This window comes from Hemiscyllium ocellatum, chromosome 11 (assembly GCF_020745735.1).
Source record: "Hemiscyllium ocellatum isolate sHemOce1 chromosome 11, sHemOce1.pat.X.cur, whole genome shotgun sequence".
In the NCBI taxonomy this organism is placed as follows: domain Eukaryota; kingdom Metazoa; phylum Chordata; class Chondrichthyes; order Orectolobiformes; family Hemiscylliidae; genus Hemiscyllium; species Hemiscyllium ocellatum.
The window spans coordinates 18,660,165-18,668,049 of record NC_083411.1 but is presented as its reverse complement, the minus strand read 5'-3'; the positions used below and the strand labels follow the sequence as shown (position 1 = coordinate 18,668,049).

The 7,885-nt window shown below is 38.0% G+C and overlaps 1 protein-coding gene across 2 annotated transcripts in view; it reads right to left on the bottom strand.

The window, feature by feature from the left end:
• Window positions 1-256: 256 nt before the first annotated feature.
• The window catches only part of LOC132820375 (oligophrenin-1-like), a 210,197-nt gene continuing 202,568 nt past the window's right edge, over window positions 257-7,885 (bottom strand). For both annotated transcript variants that reach the window (XM_060832441.1, XM_060832442.1), the window contains exon 24: window positions 257-6,165. The gene's annotated coding sequence lies outside the window, so the exon portion shown is untranslated. The remainder of the gene's footprint in view (window positions 6,166-7,885) is intronic.

Here is a 7,885-nt window from a genome sequence, read left to right as displayed (position 1 = left end):
TTTAATACCTGCAATGTAACGAGCAATTTGCCTTGATCAACATCATGTATAATAATCTGAAGTAATTAGCCATCTGGCACCCATGGATACATCATATTCTAGTTTAAAATGAAGATTACTCAACTTCCATTTCACTGGAGAAAAGGTAATGATGTGCCCAGATGAAAACAATAAATTATCCAACATGGTTTGGGGCATAGAGAGCAACAGATAGATGTAATTGCTGGTTGAAGTACTTTAAATTACAAGCACCGACTTTATTTCCATGGTAAACATGTCACAATAAACACAACATACACTTAAAACACAATTTACATGCATTTAAATGGCACCACCACCACTAAGACTCCAGTACACATAGAAGTGATTAAGTGCTGAGAAAGGTTTAATGGTGCAGTGTGAGATGATGTCAATCCACATTTTTATCCAAACAAAATTTAATCTCAACCATATCATGGTGAGGCAAGATCCTTTTCCATGAAAAAGGGGAGGTCATTTCCATAAAATAGATCTGATTCTTTCTAATGCACCTATAAGTACCACTTGCAATGTTCTATATTTAAATGGCCTGGAGAGGTCTTAGCGCTTTGTGAATAAATAGTACAGGTGGGAGGTGGGGGAAGAAAAACCAAAAAACTTTGTTGCTATTTGTTAATACATCAAGAAAGTCAAATACTTAAGGCTGTCCTTAATTGAATCAGACACAAATGGGTAATTGTTCGTCGGTTGGTAGGAAGGAAGATGCAATTTGCATCAATGTTTCTCCAAGGCCCAATCCCCAAACAAAGCATTTATGATGTTCAAATTGGTATAAGTACATTGGACAGCCTTTACCTCTACCTGTAGCCAGTGCAGAGTATTGGGCATGGTTTGTCCTATTCTTGTCTGAAGTTGATGGTAATGTATTTCAGCAAATTAACAAGCTGCAGAAAACTGAAATATGAATGACTGTTGAGGAGGAAAATCCATAAAAGGTTGAATGATTTATGGTTATGCAGCTGTCTTCACAGATACTGCATGATCTGTTCAGTGTTTCCAGCATTTATGTATTTATTCCAATTATCAGCTTCTGCTGTATGTTGTTTTGGTTTGAAGTAGAGTGAGATCCTGGGTAGCAGATTTAACATTATGAAGTTATGGATAAAGAACAGCAAAGAAAACAATACTAAGCGGTTTTAATAAATTAATAACTAACATTGCTCATACAATATGCAGCAGTCTGGTGGCATTACACGGAGCCCTGAAACTAGTTTTAGTCACTGAAATACTGAAATATTAAAACCTAAACCAGGGTAAAGAGTCATGAGTCTGATTCCAGGCATCAAAAGGAACCTTTAAAATAGATAACCAATTACTCTACTATTTTAATGTTCCTTCCCTATAGCTGTTGAACAAGATAGGGTAAATCTGGAGGACTATTGGAAAGTGTGCTATAATTGTTGTAATGGATCGTTAATTCAAATGGGTTATAAATAAATCTAAAATCTAATACAAGTAACAGACGGGCCAAATAAACTTCTGGTACCATACAATAAATGGATATTATAGCTGTCTAATAGTTAACTCGATGCTGTGCAAGAGAGACAATAGTCTAATCCTCCTAAATGTCTGAGGTAAGAAGGGCAAATATTTGTATTTATTTGTGAACATTTTGCCCATTATTACTGCATTGTGTGAATATCAAAACCCCGATGTATTGAGTCAATGGCTTGGTCAGAGTTTGAAAGAAGCACTTGCCATTTTTGGAGAATGAAAAAAATCAAAGCAAATCACAGGCCAATTTAAAATTATGTAAACAATTATCAAAATCTGTCCCTTAAAAAGAGAGGGAAATTACGATCTTTAAAAAAAAACAAAAAGATCTGCAGCAAGATCCTTTTAATGTTGTCAAGTGAATTCTTCAAAAAGGTCACGTCTGCATATTTTCAATTTGACAGACCATCTCGCTTGGTCGGATAATTATTCTTAGTTTTGTGAATTGCAAAGTAAAGAAAGTCAACCAATTTTCTTTTTAAAAAAAGCTTTTTTACTTTCTTCCTCTATTTGAGCTCTCCTCAATTTGGTTTCGTTTTGCAGTTTTTGCAGTGAGAGATCTGCTTGTATCACTTGGGTCATTCAATAAAGATGCATAAACTCAGATTAAACCCTAAGCATCCACTTTGAAAGTATAAACCAAGGTACCTGTACTTTACATGAGTGTTTGGTAATGAGGGGAATATAAAAATTTCAGTGTTACTGATTCTAAAATCATTCATAAAAAGCTTTTTTCTTGAAATCAATTTCAGGTCAGGTATCCCTGCTTTCCCACTGAAGTGTTGTTTAGCAAATGTAATCACCAAATAATTGGCAACTAATCACACCAGCCCACCTACTACAAACAGATGAATTTCAACTGAAGAATGGGATTTAGAATTGTTTAATCTTTCTTGCTTCTCTCCTCAAGTCACTGGTATCACACTCTTCTCCCCCACTGTACCCCTCATACGACCCCTCCAAAACTAAACTTCATATTTAATTCTACCTTGAATCAAAACTCTTATACTTTTAATGTGCTCAAGTTCTTGGTTGCGCATTTATTGGTAAAAATGCCATGCAGTGCAGACCCTTACAGAAAACAGTTGTCCTTTTAATACTGCGGCTAGTGCATAGTGTAAATCTCAATCTTAAAGACATTGGTTTGAACGTGGCTTACACCCAGAAACCCACTATTTAAAATATTAAAAACAAAGTAGGGAATGTTGAATCACTTGAAGATGCGGCAAGAAAATACACTGAGAATTAGATGTTCACAAATGTGAATTTCCTTAAAATGACATGTAAGACATTGCAGATTCTTCCCATTTTTTGGCTGAGACATCTAGACATTTGTTTCTTTAATCCAATCATAAATACCTAAAAATCATTAAAACTTATTAGTGCTCAGAGATTTACTTTTCAAATAGATTTATTCCATTATCTCCTCTTCTACTCAAAATGGCAACTCCTCTTGGGTTTAAAAGTGAGTGACTAACTTTCATTTGTAACCATGGTGAGTGAATCATTCAACTTGGTGTCATGCTACAGCTGAACTCAATCCTGTTGTCACTAAGCCAGTTTTCTGGTAGCATTCAGGAAGAACCAGCCTAATTGATTTTTTCCAACTCCTTCCCCATGGAAGCTAAATATGGCAATCCTTACAAACTTTCCAGATAAGCTGATCCATCATTCCCATCTCTTCCCAGTCTGTATTGTTCAGTATACATATGCCATTCAGACATTAGTAACGAGACCCAAAATTGTCAAGCTTTGCCACTATAAACGCTTGTACAAAATCAGCAAGTGAAGAATGATCAGTGTTTAGCAACATTTCCCACCTTTGTTAGAACATCTTGCTACCAACTTTCATGCCACCAGGTCACTTCAGTGGGGCAACAGACAAAATGTACCAATTGATGCAAATAGAAAAAGGTCATACTGAGACAGGGTCAAATATCCAACATTTCTTCATCACCCTCCATGTTCTAACTCAAAACATCAACAGATGGACTTGCTTTTCTGAATATCCGACAGTCCTGAATAAAACATCACAGTGCTGACCATCTCACTGCCTAACATTCTTCAATATGAGTAAGTGTATGGCTTCCAGGAAAAGGAGCCCTTGTAAATTAATTACTGGACCTATCCACCATCTAGGTGTTGGCAATCAGAAATGTTCCCATCAAGTGTTAATATGTACCTTCATGTTATTGAGGCAAAGGCAAATATTTATTTTATTGACTTGAAGAGTTGGTTTGAAGTAATGCTTCCACGTTAATCCCATTTGCAAGTTTCCTCTGCAGAATACCAAGATTTGAAACCAACAAAGGAAGTAAAAAACATGTGTCTCACCGATGATTGTTACAACTTTTGATGTACACTTTAGAAGACAAAACAGCAATTAAAAATTGTGCTCAGCTAACATATTAATTCATTATCTACCCTCCCAGAAAAAGAAATAATTCAAGTGATTATTCAATAGATGTGAATGACAGGGGCTGTGACATTCTCCATCAGCAATACTAGGACTGCTAGGAATGTTCCTCATAACATGAAAAACAAGGGCATCCTCAGAACTTGTTAATCATTTCATTTCAAGAGTACAATTTAGTGGCTTTCACAACATCGCATATGACCATAAGTACAAAGCATTACAAACCATTCCTTGTGCAGTATCAGTTTGGGTCCCGCCATTAAATATTAAGCTTCAGAAAATATTTGGATTCAAGCCACACAAATCTCAAATTCTCAGCCTTTCAATCTACCTTGATGCCACTGACTGTATACCTTATTGAGTATAAATGTGGCCTTCCAATAAAAATTCTCACTCATTAGGTACTTCATTCTACAACTGCAGAGCTGTTTTACCAAAGACCACTATGCGGTCACTCAATTTTCAGTTCACTCCCACTCCTTAACTCAGTGGTTCAATGACTAAACAGGAACAGCTAGTCTTCTTCATTTGGAAACTTGAATTAAGCCCATGGGACTTCATTTACACAAAAAACAAAACATTTTCAAACATGGAGTGTGAAATGAAAGTGATTTATCAGTAATCTTAAATTAGTAAAGGAGCAACATGTGTCTATTTTACCAGGAATGTTAAATGCCTCATAATTTAAATCAATGAACAATGTACAAATGAACTAAGATTCACAGTCCAGTTACCTCTTGGAAATCAGTAACTTGCACTTATTAATGTTTGTTGAAATGCTACCAATTTCTACACAAGGATACTCTATATAACAGCTGCCTTTAATTACAGTCACCAATTGGAATCTTCCTTCTGAAATTTCATTTTCAAAAACTATCTGCAGGGTATTACATGAAGCCAGGTGGATGTTAACCAGGATGGAGAATGGAACATCTTCCCAATGCTGGCCCCCAGTAAGCTCTCGATGTTGGACAAAGCTCAGATGTTTACACAGTTAAAAAACTCCTTTGATCTCTCCAAACCACGTCTCTTCTTCAGACTTAGAAGATTATAACTACATTGCCATACAACTACATTGCCATTTTCAAATCATTTTGACTGCATTGGTAGTTGGTGTCAAGATGAAAAACTAATTCTCAATAACGCTGAGGCTCCCAACTCCATTTTCCTAAAACCCTTAGCGATATAGCCATTCATTCCGTTAATAGGGACTAGATCCAAACCAAAGAATGAGGTGAAAGTACAGTGTTTGCCCCACTGTATCACATTCCCTCAATCCTAATTTCAATAGAAAATGTTTTAACCTTTCCAAAATAAAGTCGTTATTAAAGGGATTAATGTTATTTACGTATAATGAATGAGCTTGTTGTCCACATCTGTTTATTTGTAGAGTGTTTTTTTTTGTCCATTTCTGTGTTTATTTTCTCTCAATTATAATGTAAATCATTCTATCAATCAAAATGTGGGGAGGAGCTGGGAAACAGCTCCCAAAAGTGGGATTCCAATGTCACCATGTCTCAGTTTACAACAAGGGCAGCACATCACAGTAAATTTCTCCAGCAACTTGTGTCACAGAGCACATATTCCAAACAAAAACAAGGTTTTGTTCCAAAAAGAATCTCTTGCCATCTACCCAGCCCTCGGAGTATAAGCTACTTTCACTGATAACACCATCAACCTTTTACATTTTGCATTTTGAATCACAATTTACACATTTTCTAAAATGTATGGACCAGCCACCTTTTTTTTAAACATTTAACCTACTTAGAGTGATAGTCAAGCAAAATCTTCCACAAGCTAGTCCACAAGCTGTGTGTGTTCTTTTGTTGTAAAGTACATTGCACATTTAATGAAGCTTGTGTGGATTTCAAGCAGTACTTTAAAAGTTTTAAAATATGTAGCTGCCCTCACACAAACTGGAGTTACTTTTTTGTTCCAACAAATAGGTACATAATAAAACACACCAGAACTGATTTTAAAAATTCAAGAAAAATAAGCCCAAGAACACTACGACGACTCATTGGCAGTCATCTAATACGCAGCTCCAGACGTTGTTGGAATGGAAAATTCCCTAGTTAGAATCCATTTGGATAATCTGGAGAATCTTTGGTGCTCTCAATGAGATCTTGATAAGTGCAAGTTAATTCACAGAAGTATTTGTTCCAGTTCTGATGCAGCATGCTTCCCTGAAACCAGCCAGGTTTTCCTCAAGAATTCTGCAAAAGAAAAGTTTCATAGAGTCATAGAGATGTACAGCATGAAACAGACCCTTTGGTCTAACCCGTCCATGCTGACCAGATATCCCAACCCAATCTAGTCCCACCTGTCAGCACCCGGCCCATATCCCTCCAAACCCTTCCTATTCATATACCTATCCAAATGCTTTTTAAATGTTGCAATTGTACCAGCCTCCACCACTTCCTCTGGCAGCTCATTCCATACATGTACCACCCTCTGTGTGAAAAGATTGCCCCTTAGGTCTCATTTATATCTTTCTCCTCTCACCCTAAACCCATGCCCTCTAGTTCTGGACTCTTCGACCCCAGGGAAAAGACTTTGTCTATTTACCCTATCCGTGCCAGTCATAATTTTGTAAACCTCTATAAGGTCACCCCTCAGCCTCTGCCATTCCAGGGAAAACCGCCACAGCCTGTTCCTGTAGCTCAAATCCTCCAGCCCTGGCAACATTCTTGTAAATCTTTTCTGAACCCTTTCAAGGTTCACAGCATCTTTCCGATAGGAAGGAGACCAGAAGTGCATGCAATATTCCAACAGTGGTATAACCAATGTCCTGTACAGCCACAACATGACCTCCCAACTCCTGTACCCAATACTCTGACCAATAAAGGAAAGCATACCAAACACCTTCTTCACTATCCTATCTACCTGCAACTCCATTTTCAAGGAACTATGAACCTGCACTCCAAGGTCTCTTTGTTCAGCAACACTCCCTAGGACCTTACCATTAAGTGTATAAGTCCTGCTAAGATTTGCTTTCCCAAAATGCAGCACTCCATCTGCCACTTTTCAGCCCATTGGCCCATCTGATCAAGATCCTGTCTTCTTCAAGCATCCATTTTGAGCTGAAAAGCACATAACTACCCACATTGAGGCAGAAAGGTATGCTAGTGGGAGTTGAATATGAATTAGGAGCAGATATCGGCCATTTGACCCGTCAAACCTGCACCACCATTCAATATGATCCTAGTTGAACCAACATTCAGTTGCAGTAAAATTTCTCTCATCTTACACTCAACTTCTGTATCAAGAAGGTCCCAAGCTTTGATTATTAGGTTTTGACTAGTCATGTTTCAGTACATGGTTGTGGAGCTTCAGGGCAGAGGAGACGACCTGGGGGTTGCAGTGAGAGCGAGATTCTCAGATTCTTGTGGAGACTAGTCATGCTGACCACCATAGAGACAGTGCAGCAGTCAAGACTACCGCACGTGCTTGGTTTAATGGAGAGGGTGGTGAGAGAGAGAATAGGATTGAACGTCTCTGCAGCCCTGAACATTACCATCTCCGAAAAACATGCGAGCGGATGCAGGCCAAGGAAACAAATCAAGTTCAGTCCTGGCATTCCCCAGTTGGATGCACTGCCAACACCCATCATCACAGTTCAAAAGGTTAAGAACGATCACTCGTATTTCAGCCAGCAAGAACCAAGACAGCAGCTGCCCCTTGAACTGTGTGGCATTTAGCATTTTCAGGAACAAGTACACAAAAAGAAAAGAATATGGGATAGTAGGCAGACATAAAGCTGAAACCAATACTTTCAATAACCTGCTGTAAACATGGCAATGCACCAGACTCAAGAAACTCAACTGCATGTTTGCGCTGGTTCTAACTAACACTAGCGAGCCTTTTACTTCAGGATCATATTACCCACATTCAACCCAGCATATGGATAATCAGACTCAGCTGCAATCCTGCAAT